Source organism: Oncorhynchus gorbuscha, linkage group LG24 (assembly GCF_021184085.1).
Source record: "Oncorhynchus gorbuscha isolate QuinsamMale2020 ecotype Even-year linkage group LG24, OgorEven_v1.0, whole genome shotgun sequence".
NCBI lineage: Eukaryota > Metazoa > Chordata > Actinopteri > Salmoniformes > Salmonidae > Oncorhynchus > Oncorhynchus gorbuscha.
The window spans coordinates 10,877,301-10,890,395 of NC_060196.1; the positions used below are offsets into that span (position 1 = coordinate 10,877,301).

A 13,095-nucleotide genomic window follows, 5' to 3' on the forward strand; every position below is an offset into this window, starting at 1 on the left:
GTCACTTGTACTTCCTGTGGATGGTAAACTATAGGACTGTTTTGCTAGTACAGCCTGGGATATGTTCTGGGACTCATCTTATGGGTTTGAGGAGTTAACCACATCAATCATAAGTGCATTGATGACATTGTGACCTTACGTACATATCTCAACCAGAAGCTATGGATTACAGGCAACATCCGCACGGATGTGGCAGGGCTTGCAAACTATCACAGATTACACAGGGAAACCCAGCCACAAGCTATCTAGTGAGTCAAGCCTTCCAGATGAGCTAAATGCCTTCTTTGCTCGCTTCGAGGAAAGCAACGATGAACCATACGTGAGAGCACCAGCTATTCCAGATGACTGTGTGATAACGCTCTCTGTAGCTGACGTGAGTAAGACCTTTAAACAGGTTAACATTCACATGGCCGGCAGGGCCATACGGATTACCAGGACGCGTAGTCAGCATACGCTGAACAGCTGGCAAGTGTCCGACATATTCAACCTCTTCCTGGCCCAGTCTGTAATACCTACATATTTCAAGCAGACCACCTTAGTTCCTGTTCCCAAGAATGCCAAGATAACTTGTCTAAATGACTATCGCCCCATAGCACACACCTGTAGCTGTGAAATGCTTTGAAAGGTTGGTCATGGCTCACATCAACATCATCATCGCAGACACCCTGGACCCACTCCAATTCGCATACAGCCCCAACAGATGACGCAATCTATATTGCACTCCACACTGCCTTTTCCCACTTAGACAATAGGCACACCTACGTGAGAATGCTGTCCATTAACTACAGCTCAGCGTTCAACACCATAGTGTCCTCCAAGCTCATCACTAAGCTAAGGACCCTGGGACTGAACACTTCCCTCTGCAACTGGATCCTGGACTTCCTGACAGGAAAGCCCCAGGTGATGAGGGTAGGCAACAACACATCCACCACGCTGACCCTCACTCAACATGGGGGCCCCTCAGGCATGATTGCCAGGTCGAGCAAACATTTCAAGCCCAGTGACCATTCAAAATCCAGCCAAAGGGCCTGAAAATGTGCCAATTTTTATTTCCCACAGCAAGTTGCCACATTTATACAATAAACAATTTTTCCATTGTTTTCAAGCTAATTAAGAAGGAATATATGTAACTTGTAACTACGTTAGAAGCTAAATTTGTTTTTCATCAAAATAATTATTGTTTACAAGATATAAACTAATTAACCTTGCCAGATCATTTTCCATCAATGGATGTCGATTTAACTCTTTTGACTGCTATGATTAAGCAATAAAGCATGAGAGGGTATGGTATATGGCCAATATACCACTGCTAAGGGCTGTTCTTAAGCATGACAACACGGAGTGCCTGCATACAGCCGTTAGCCGTGGTATATTGACAACAAACCCCCAGGGTGCCTAATTGTTATTATAAACTGGTTACCACAGATGTTACCAATCACACTGCATTCTGCCCTATCCCATCTGGACAAGAGGAATAGCTATGTAAGAACGCTGACTACAGCTCAGCATTCAACACCATAGGACCCTCCAAAACTCATCATTAAGCTTGGGACCCTGGGTCTCGACCCAGCCTTGTGCAACTGGGTCCTGGGCTTTCTGACGGCTGCCCCCAGGTGGTGAAGGTAGGAAACAACATCTCCACTCCGCTGATCCTCAACACTGGGGCCCCACAAGGGTGCGTTCTCAGCCCCCTTCTGTACTCGCTGTTCACCCACGACTGTGTGGCCATGCACGCCAACAACTCAATCATCAAGTTTGCAGACTACACAACAGTGGTAGGCTTGATTACCAACAACGGTGAGACAGCCTACAGGGAGGAGGTGAGGGCCCTCGGAGTGTGGTGTCAGGAAAATAACCTCTCACTCAATGTCAGCAAAACAAAAGAGATGATCGTGGACTTCAGCAAACAGCAAAGGGAGCACCCCCCTATCCACATCAACGGGACAGCAGTGGAGAAGGTGGAAAGTTTTAAGTTCCTTTGTGTACTTATCACAGACAAACTGAAATGGTCCACGCACACAGACAGTGTGATGAAGAAGGTGCAACAGCGTCTCTTCAAGCTCAGGAGGCTGAAAAAATTGGGCCTGTCACCGAAAACCCTCACAAACCTTTACAGGTGCACAATTGAGAGCATTCTGTCGGGCTGTATCACCGCACGACGTCTCACAGGGGGAAAACTACCTTCCCTCCAGGACACCTGCAACACCCGATGTCACAGGAAGGCAAAAAGATCATCAAGGACAACCACCACCCGAGCCACTGCCTGTTCACCCCGCTTCCATCCAGAAGGCGAGGTCAGTACAGGTGCATCAAAGCTGGGACAGAGATAGAAGCTGTTTTTCAATCTCAAGGCCATCAGATTGTTAAACAGCCTCCACTAGCACAGAGAGGCGTCTGCCTACCTACGGACTTCATATATCATTGACCACTTTAATAAATGGAACACTCGTCACTTTAATAACGCCACTTTATTAAGAATGTTTTCATATTTCGCATTACTCATCTCATGTATATACTGTATCCTTCACAATCCATTCTTTATCTATTGCATCTTAGCTGCTCTGTCACTGCTCATGCATATGTTTTATACTTACAGTTGAAGTTGGAAGTTTACATACACCTTAGCCAAGTTTTTCACAATTCCTGACATTTAATCCTAGTAAAAATTCCCTGTCTTCGGTCAGTTGGGATCACCCCTTTATTTTAAGAGTGTGAAATGTCAGAATAATAGTAGAGAGAATGTTTTCTTTCATCACATTACCAGTGGGTCAGAAGTTTACATATACTCAAATAGCATTTGGTAGCATTGCCTTTAAATTGTTTAACTTTGGTCAAACGTTTTGGGTAGCCTTCCGCAAGCTTCCCACAATAAGTTGGGTGAATTTTGGCCCATTCCTCCTGACAGAGCTGGTGTAACTGAATCAGGTTTGTAGGCCTCCTTGCTCGCACACGTTTCTTCAGTTCTGCCCACAAATGTACTATGGGATTGAGGTCAGCGCTTTGTGATGGCCACTCCAATACCTGGACTTTGTCATCCTTAAGCCATTTTGCTACAACTTTGGAAGTATGCTTGGGGTCATTGTCCATTTGGAAGACCCATTTGCGACCAAGCTTTAACTTGCTGATTGATGTCTTGAGATGTTGCTTCAATATATCCACATTATTTTATTTTATGAAGTGCATCAGTCCCTCCTGCAGCAAAGCACCCCCACAACATGATGCAGCCCGTGATTCACGGTTGGGATGTTGTTCTTCGGCTTGCAAGCCCCCCTTTTTCCTCCAAACATATCAATGGTCATTATGGCAAAACAGTTCTATTTTTGTTTCATCCGACCAGAGGACATTTCTCCAAAAAGTATGATCTTTGTCCCCATGTGCTGTTGCAAACCGTAGTCTGGCTTTTTTATGGCAGTTTTGGAGCAGTGGCTTCTTCCTTGCTGAGTGGCCTTTCAGGTTACGTTGATATATGACTCTTTTTACTGTGGACATAGATACTTTTGTACCCGTTTCCTCCAGCATCTTCACAAGGTCCTTTGCTGGTGTTCTGGGATTGAGTTGCACTTTTCGCACCAACGTGCGTTCATCTCTAGGAGAGAGAACGCGTCTCCTTCCTGAGCGGTATGACGGCTGCGTGGTCCCATGGTGTTTATACTTGACATCAAATGATGTCAATTAGCCTATCAGAAGCTTCTAAAGCCATGACATCATTTTCTGGAATTTTCCAAGCTCTTTAAAGTCACAGTCAACCTAGTGTATGTATGTAATGTCATGTTTTGTCTTATATTGTCTTGTCATTTTGCTTTCCCTTCTGTTCGTTTCCCCTGCTGGTCTTATTAGGTTCGTTCCCTTTTTTCTCTCTCCCTCCCTCTCTCTCCTCTCTCTATCGTTCCGTTCCTGCTCCCAGCTGTTCCTATTCTCCTACTCAATCATCTAGTCTTTTCACACCTGTTCCCTATCTTGCCCTCTGATTAGAGTCCCTATTTCTCCCCTTGTTTTCCGTTTCTGTCCTGTCGGATCCTTGTATTATGTTCGCCGTGCTGTGTCTTTGTCTCGCCCTGTCGTGTCTTGTTTCCCTCAGATGCTGCGTGTGAGCAGGTGTCTGAGTCTGCTACGGTCGGTGCCTTCCCGAGGCAACCTACAGTTAATGGTCGAGTCTCCAGTCTGTCCTCGTCACTACGAGTGGAATTAAGTTTTTTATATTTTGTTTTCTGCTCTGATTGTCCAGGAGTATTGCCTATTTCCTTTACTGGAATAAAGACTCTGTTTTCGCCAAGTCGCTTTTGGGTCCTCATTCACCTGCATAACAGAAGGATCCGACCAAGAATGGACCCAGCGACTACAGATTCTCGTAACACTGCCGTCGAGATCCAAGGAGCCATGCTCGGCAGACACGAGCAGGAATTGTCTGCTGCTCGTCATGCCGTTGAGAACCTGGCCGCTCAGGTTTCCGACCTCTCTGGACAGTTCCAGAGTCTTCGTCTCGTGCCACCTGCTACTTCCTGGTCTGCCGAGCCTCCGGAACCTAGGGTTAATAACCCACCTTGTTACTCCGGGCAGCCCACGGAGTGCCGCTCCTTTCTCACCCAGTGTGATATTGTGTTCTCTCTCCAACCCAACACATACTCTAGAGAGAGAGCTCGGGTAGCTTACGTCATATCACTCCTTACTGGCCGGGCTCGAGAGTGGGGCACAGCTATCTGGGAGGCAAGGGCTGATTGTTCTAACAATTACCTGAGCTTTAAAGAGGAGATGATTCGGGTTTTTGATCGTTCAGTTTTTGGTAGGGAGGCTTCTTGGGCCCTGGCTTCCCTATGTCAAGGTGATCGATCCATAACGGATTACTCTATAGAGTTTCGCACTCTTGCTGCCTCTAGTGACTGGAACGAGCCGGCGCTGCTCGCTCGTTTTCTGGAGGGACTCCACGCAGAGGTTAAAGATGAGATTCTCTCCCGGGAGGTTCCTTCCAGTGTGGACTCTTTGATTGCACTCGCCATCCGCATAGAACGACGGGTAGATCTTCGTCACCAAGCTCGTGGAAGAGAGCTCGCGTTAATGGTGTTTCCCCTCTCCGCATCGCAACCATCTCCCTCCTCTGGCTCAGAGACTGAGCCCATGCAGCTGGGAGGTATTCGCATCTCGACTAAGGAGAGGGAACGGAGGATCACCAACCGCCTGTGCCTCTATTGCGGACTTGCTGGACATTTTGTCAATTCATGTCCAGTAAAGCCAGAGCTCATCAGTAAGCGGAGGGCTACTGGTGAGCGCTACTACTCAGGTCTCTCCATCAAGATCCTGTACTACTATGTCGGTCCATCTACGCTGGACCGGTTCGGGTGCTACATGCAGTGCCTTGATAGACTCTGGGGCTGAGGGTTGTTTTATGGACGAAGCATGGGCTCGGAAACATGACATTCCTCTCAGACAGTTAGGGAAGCCTACGCCCATGTTCGCCTTAGATGGTAGTCATCTCCCCAGTATCAGATATGAGACACTACCTTTAACCCTCACAGTATCTGGTAACCACAGTGAGACTATTTCCTTTTTGATTTTTCGTTCACCTTTTACACCTGTTGTTTTGGGTCATCCCTGGCTAGTATGTCATAATCCTTCTATTAATTGGTCTAGTAATTCTATCCTATCCTGGAACGTTTCTTGTCATGTGAAGTGTTTAATGTCTGCTATCCCTCCCGTTTCTTCTGTCCCCACTTCTCAGGAGGAACCTGGCGATTTGACAGGAGTGCCGGAGGAATATCATGATCTGCGCACGGTCTTCAGTCGGTCCAGAGCCAACTCCCTTCCTCCTCACTGGTCGTATGATTGTAGTATTGATCTCCTTCCGGGGACCACTCCTCCTCGGGGTAGACTATACTCTCTGTCGGCTCCCAAACGTAAGGCTCTCGAGGATTATTTGTCTGTGTCTCTTGACGCCGGCACCGTAGTGCCTTCTTCCTCTCCTGCCGGGGCGGGGGTTTTTTTTGTTAAGAAGAAAGACGGTACTCTGCGCCCCTGCGTGGATTATCGAGGGCTGAATGACATAACGGTTAAGAATCGTTATCCGCTTCCCCTTATGTCATCAGCCTTCGAGATTCTGCAGGGAGCCAGGTTCTTTACTAAGTTGGACCTTCGTAACGCTTACCATCTCGTGCGCATCAGAGAGGGGGACGAGTGGAAAACGGCGTTTAACACTCCGTTAGGGCATTTTGAGTACCGGGTTCTGCCGTTTGGTCTCGCTAATGCTCCAGCTGTTTTTCAGGCATTAGTTAATGATGTTCTGAGAGACATGCTGAACATCTTTGTTTTTGTCTACCTTGACGATATCCTGATTTTTTCACCGTCACTCGAGATTCATGTTCAGCACGTTCGACGTGTACTCCAGCGCCTTTTAGAGAATTGTCTCTACGTGAAGGCTGAGAAGTGCTCTTTTCATGTCTCCTCCGTCACTTTTTTCGGTTCTGTTATTTCCGCTGAAGGCATTCAGATGGATCCCGCTAAGGTCCAGGCTGTCAGTGATTGGCCCGTTCCAAGGTCACGTGTCGAGTTGCAGCGCTTTCTAGGTTTCGCTAATTTCTATCGGCGTTTCATTCGTAATTTCGGTCAAGTTGCTGCCCCTCTCACAGCTCTTACTTCTGTCAAGACGTGTTTTAAGTGGTCCGGTTCCGCCCAGGGAGCTTTTGATCTCCTCAAGAAACGTTTTACGTCCGCTCCTATCCTCGTTACTCCTGACGTCACTAAACAATTCATTGTCGAGGTTGACGCTTCAGAGGTAGGCGTGGGAGCCATTCTATCCCAGCGCTTCCAGTCTGACGATAAGGTTCATCCTTGCGCTTATTTTTCTCATCGCCTGTCGCCATCGGAACGCAACTATGATGTGGGTAACCGCGAACTGCTCGCCATCCGCTTAGCCCTAGGCGAATGGCGACAGTGGTTGGAGGGGGCGACCGTTCCTTTTGTCGTTTGGACAGACCATAAGAACCTTGAGTACATCCGTTCTGCCAAACGACTTAATGCACGTCAAGCTCGTTGGGCGTTGTTTTTCGCTCGTTTCGAGTTTGTGATTTCTTACCGTCCGGGTAGTAAGAACACCAAGCCTGATGCCTTATCCCGTCTCTTTAGTTCTTCTGTGGCTTCTACTGATCCCGAGGGGATTCTTCCTTATGGGCGTGTTGTCGGGTTGACAGTCTGGGGAATTGAAAGACAGGTTAAGCAAGCACTCACGCACACTGCGTCGCCGCGCGCTTGTCCTAGTAACCTTCTTTTCGTTCCTGTTTCTACTCGTCTGGCTGTTCTTCAGTGGGCTCACTCTGCCAAGTTAGCTGGTCATCCCGGCGTTCGAGGTACTCTTGCTTCTATTCGCCAGCGCTTTTGGTGGCCTACTCAGGAGCGTGACACGCGCCGTTTCGTGGCTGCTTGTTCGGACTGCGCGCAGACTAAGTCAGGTAACTCTCCTCCTGCCGGTCGTCTCAGACCGCTTCCCATTCCTTCTCGACCATGGTCTCACATCGCCTTAGACTTCATTACCGGTCTGCCTTTGTCTGCGGGGAAGACTGTGATTCTTACGGTTGTCGATAGGTTCTCTAAGGCTGCACATTTCATTCCCCTCGCTAAGCTTCCTTCCGCTAAGGAGACGGCACAAATCATCATCGAGAATGTGTTCAGAATTCATGGCCTCCCGTTAGACGCCGTTTCAGACAGAGGTCCGCAATTCACGTCACAGTTTTGGAGGGAGTTCTGTCGTTTGATTGGTGCGTCCGTCAGTCTCTCTTCCGGGTTTCATCCCCAGTCTAACGGTCAAGCAGAAAGGGCCAATCAGACGATTGTCGCATACTACGCAGCCTTTCTTTTAGAAACCCTGCGTCTTGGGCAGAACAGCTCCCCTGGGCAGAATACGCTCACAACTCGCTTCCTTCGTCTGCTACCGGGTTATCTCCGTTTCAGAGTAGTCTGGGTTACCATCCTCCTCTGTTCTCGTCCCAGCTTGCCGAGTCCAGCGTTCCCTCCGCTCAAGCGTTTGTCCAACGTTGTGAGCGCACCTGGAGGAGGGTGAGGTCTGCACTTTGCCGTTACAGGGCACAGACTGTGAGAGCCGCCAATAAACGTAGGATTAAGAGTCCTAGGTATTGTTGCGGCCAGAGAGTGTGGCTTTCCACTCGTAACCTTCCCCTTACGACAGCTTCTCGTAAGTTGACTCCGCGGTTCATTGGTCCGTTCCGTGTCTCCCAGGTCGTCAATCCTGTCGCTGTGCGACTGCTTCTTCCGCGACATCTTCGTCGCGTCCATCCTGTCTTCCATGTCTCCTGTGTCAAGCCCTTTCTTCGCACCCCCGTTCGTCTCCCCCCGTCCTTGTCGAGGGCGCACCTATTTACAAGGTACGTAGGATCATGGACATGCGTTCTCGGGGACGGGGTCACCAATACTTAGTGGATTGGGAGGGTTACGGTCCTGAGGAGAGGAGTTGGGTTCCGTCTCGGGACGTGCTGGACCGTTCGCTGATTGATGATTTCCTCCGTTGCCGCCAGGATTCCTCCTCGAGTGCGCCAGGAGGCGCTCGGTGAGTGGGGGGGTACTGTCATGTTTTGTCTTATATTGTCTTGTCATTTTGCTTTCCCTTCTGTTCGTTTCCCCCTGCTGGTCTTATTAGGTTCGTTCCCTTTTTTTCTCTCCCTCCCTCTCTCTCCTCTCTCTATCGTTCCGTTCCTGCTCCCAGCTGTTCCTATTCTCCTACTCAATCATCTAGTCTTTTCACACCTGTTCCCTATCTTGCCCTCTGATTAGAGTCCCTATTTCTCCCCTTGTTTTCCGTTTCTGTCCTGTCGGATCCTTGTATTATGTTCGCCGTGCTGTGTCTTTGTCTCGCCCTGTTGTGTCTTGTTTCCCTCAGATGCTGCGTGTGAGCAGGTGTCTGAGTCTGCTACGGTCGGTGCCTTCCCGAGGCAACCTACAGTTAATGGTCGAGTCTCCAGTCTGTCCTCGTCACTACGAGTGGAATTAAGTTTTTTATGTTTTGTTTTCTGCTCTGATTGTCAAGGAGTATTGCCTATTTCCTTTACTGGAATAAAGACTCTGTTTTCGCCAAGTCGCTTTTGGGTCCTCATTCACCTGCATAACATGTAAACTGCTGACACTCTGGAATTGTGATACAGTGAATTATAAGTGAAATCATCTGTCTGTAAACAATTGTTGGAAAAATTACTTGTGTCATGCACAAAGTAGATGTCCTAACCAACTTGCCAAAGTATAGTTTGTTAACAAGAAATTTGTGGAGTGGTTGAAAAACGAGTTTTAATGACTCCAACCTAAGTGTATGTAAACTTCTGACTTCAACTATATATATTCTTAACTCATTCCTTTACTAGATAGTGTGTATTAGATTTTGTTGTGGAATTTGTTCGATATTAGGTTTTGTTGTGGAATTGTTAGATATTACCTGTTAGATACTGTTGCACTGTCAGATCTAGAAGCATAAGCATTTCACCCCGCTAACCATGTGTATGTGACCCCAATTTTTTTATTTGAAGTCATTTTTTGTCATACCCATGGTACACAGTGTGATTTGTAAAAAAAAATATATATATTTTTTTACCTTTATTTAACCAGATAGGCCAGTTGAGAACGAGTTCTCAGTTACAATTGTGACCTGGCCAAGATAAAGCAAAGCAGTGCGACAAAAACAACAACATAAACCAACCTACAGGCAATAACACAATAGAAAAATCTGTGTACAGTGTGTGCAAATGTAGATGTTATGCAGGTGAATGAGGACCCAAAAGCGACTTGGCGAAAACAGAGTCTTTATTCCAGTAAAGGATAAAAGCAATACTCCTGGACAATCAAAGCAGAAAACAAAACATGAAAAAACTTAAATCCACTCGTAGTGACGAGGACAGACTGGAGACTCGACCATTAACTGCAGGTTGCCTCGGGAAGGCACCGACCGTAGCAGACTCAGACACCTGCTCACACGCAGCATCTGAAGGAGACAAGACACGACAGGGCGAGACAATGACACAGCACAGCGAACATCATACAAGGATCCGACAGGACAGAAACGGAAAACAAGGGGAGAAATAGGGACTCTAATCAGAGGACAAGATAGGGGACAGGTGTGAAAAGACTAAATGAGTGAGTAGGAGAATGAGGAACAGCTGGGAGCAGGAACGGAAGGATAGAGAGAGGAGAGAGAGGGAGGGGGAGAGAGAGGGATAGAAAAAGGGAACGAACCTAATAAGACCAGCAGGGGGAAACGAACAGAAGGGAAAGCATAATGACAAGACAATATAAGACAAAACATGACAGTAGAAGAGTAGGGAGGTAAGGCAATAAATAGGCCATAGGGGCGAAATGATTACAATTTAGCATTAACACTGGAGTGACAGATGTGCAGATGATGATGCAAGTAGAGATACTGGGGTGCAAAAGAGCAATAAGATAAGTAACACTATGGGGATGAGGTAGCTGTGTACAGGTACAGTGATCGGTAAACTGCTCTGACAGCTGATGCTTAAAGTTAGAGAGGGGGATCTAAGACACCAGCTTCAGTGATTTTTGCAATTCGTTCCAGTCATTGGCAGCAGAGAACTGGAAGGAAAGGCGGCCAAAGTAAGTGTTGGAGTTGGGGATGACCAGTGAAATACACCTGCTGGAGTGCGTGCTACGGGTGGGCGTTGCTATGGTGACCAGAGATAGCTGAGATAAGGCGGGGCTTTACCTAGTTTACCTAGTCGTTGGAATGAGACCAAGGTGCAGTGTGGTGAGCGTACATTTTTTTTTGTTTTTGTTAAAATGTCACCAACAAAACCAGAAAAAACAAAAATGACCATGAAGCTTACAAGGGCTATAGTACCCCTAACAAAGACAACTTCCCACAATGACAGAAAGGAAAAAGGCTGCCTAAGTATGATTCCCAATCAGAGACAACGATAGACAGCTGTCCCTGATTGAGAACCAAACCCAGCCAACACATAGAAATACAAAAACATAGAAAAACAGAACATAGAATGCCCACCCAAATCACACCCTGACCAAACGAAATAGAGACATAAAAAGGCAGCAATCGGTTGAAGAGCATGCACTTAGTTTTACTAGGATTTAAAAGCAGTTGGAGGCCACGGAAGGAGTGTTGTATGGCGCTGAAGCTCGTTTGGAGCTTTGTTAGCACAGTGTCCAAAGAAGGGCCATATGTATACAGAATGGTGTAGTCTTCGTATAGTTGGATCAGAAAATCACCAGCAGCAAGAGCGACATCATTGATATATACAGAGAAAATAGTCAGCCCGAGAATTGAACCCTGTGGCACCCCCATAGAGACTGCCAGAGGTCCGGACAACAAGCCCTACGATTTGACACACTGAACTCTATCTGAGAAGTAGTTGGTGAACCAGGCGAGGCAGTCATTTGAGAAGCCTATGCTATTGAGTCTGCCGACAAGGATGCAGTGATTGACAAAGTCGAAGGCCTTGGCCAGGTCAATGAAGAAGGCTGCACAGTACTGTCCTCTATCGATGGCGGTTATGACATAGTTTAGGACCTTGAGCGTGGTTGAGGTACACCCATGACCAGCTCTGAAACCAGATTGCATAGTGGAGAAGGTATGGTGGGATTCTAAATGGTCGGTGATCTGTTTGTTAACTTGGCTTTCAAAGATTTTAGAAAGGCAGGGCAGGATGAATATAGGTCTATAAAAGTTTGGGTCTAGAGTGTCTCCCCCTTTGAAGAGGGGGATGGCCGTGGCAGCTTTCCAATTTTTGTGGATCTCAGACGATACAAAAGAGAGGTTGAACAGGCTAGTAATAGGGGTTGCAACAATTTCATCAGATAATTCTAGAAAGAGAGATTCCAGATTGTCTAGCCCAGCTGATTTGCAGGGATCCAGATTTTGCCACTCATTCAGAACATCAGCTATCTGGATTTGGGTGAAGGAGAAGCGGGGAGGGAGGCTTGGGCAAGTTGCTGCGGTGGGTGCTGGGATGTTGGCCAGGTGTAGCCAGGTGGAAAGCATGGCCAGCCGTAGAAAAATGCTTATTAAAATGATTGATTATCGTAGATGTATTTGTGGTGACAGTATTTCCTATCTTCAGTGCAGTGGGAAGCTGGGAGGAGGTGCTCTTATTCTCCATGGACTTTACAGTGTCCCAAAACTTTTTGGAATTAGTGCTACAGGATGCAAATTTCTGTTTGAAAGAGCTAGCCTTAGCTTTCCAAACTGACTGAGTATGTTGGTTTCTGACTTCCCTGAAAAGTTGCATATTGCGGGGGTTATTCGATGCTAATGCAGAACGCCACAGGATGTTTTCGTTCTAGTCAAGGGCAGTCAAGTCTGGGGTGAACCAAGGGCTATATCTGTTCTTAGTTCTACATTTTTTGAACAGGGCATGCTTATTTAAGATGGTGCGGAAAGCACTTTTGAAGAGCAAGCAAGCATCCTCTACTGACGGGATGAGATCAACATCCTTTCAGGATACCCGTGCCAGATCGATTAGAAAGGCCTGCTCGCTGAAGTGTTTTAGGGAGCATTTGACAGTGATGAGGGGTGGTCGTTTGACCGTGGACCCATTATGCATGCAGGCAATGAGACAGTGATTTCTGAGATCCTGGTTGAAGACAGCAGAGGTGTATTTAGAAGGCAAATTGGTCAGGATGATATCTATGAGGGTGCCCATGGTTATTGATTTAGGGTTGTACCTGGTAGGTTCCTTGATAATTTGTGTGAGATTGAGGGCATCTAGCTTAGATTGTTGGACGGCCAGGGTGTTAAATATGTCCCAGTTTAGGTCACCTAACATTACGAACTCTGAAGATAGATGGGGGCCAATCAATTCACATATGGTGTCCAGGGCACAGCTGGGGGCTGAAGGGGGTCTATAACAAGCAGCAATGGTGAGAGACTTTTTAAAAGTAGAAGCTCGAAATGTTTGGGCACAGACCTGGATAGTATGACAGAACTCTGCAGGCTATCTCTGCAGTAGATTGCCACTCCGCCCCCTTTGGCAGTTCTATCTTGTCGGAAAATGTTATAGTTAGGGACGGAAATTTCAGGATTTTTGGTGGCCTTCCTAAGCCAGGATTCAGACATGGCTAGGACATCCGGGTTGCCGGAGT

The 13,095-nt window shown here is 47.2% G+C and overlaps 2 protein-coding genes across 2 annotated transcripts in view; both read right to left on the reverse strand.

Annotated features, from left to right (window-relative positions):
* LOC124012438 (zinc finger protein 606-like) overlaps positions 1-13,095 on the reverse strand; it is a 1,040,669-nt gene that overhangs the window by 322,130 nt on the left and 705,444 nt on the right. The window lies entirely within an intron of this gene.
* LOC124012437 overlaps positions 1-13,095 on the reverse strand; it is a 971,157-nt gene that overhangs the window by 285,954 nt on the left and 672,108 nt on the right. The window lies entirely within an intron of this gene.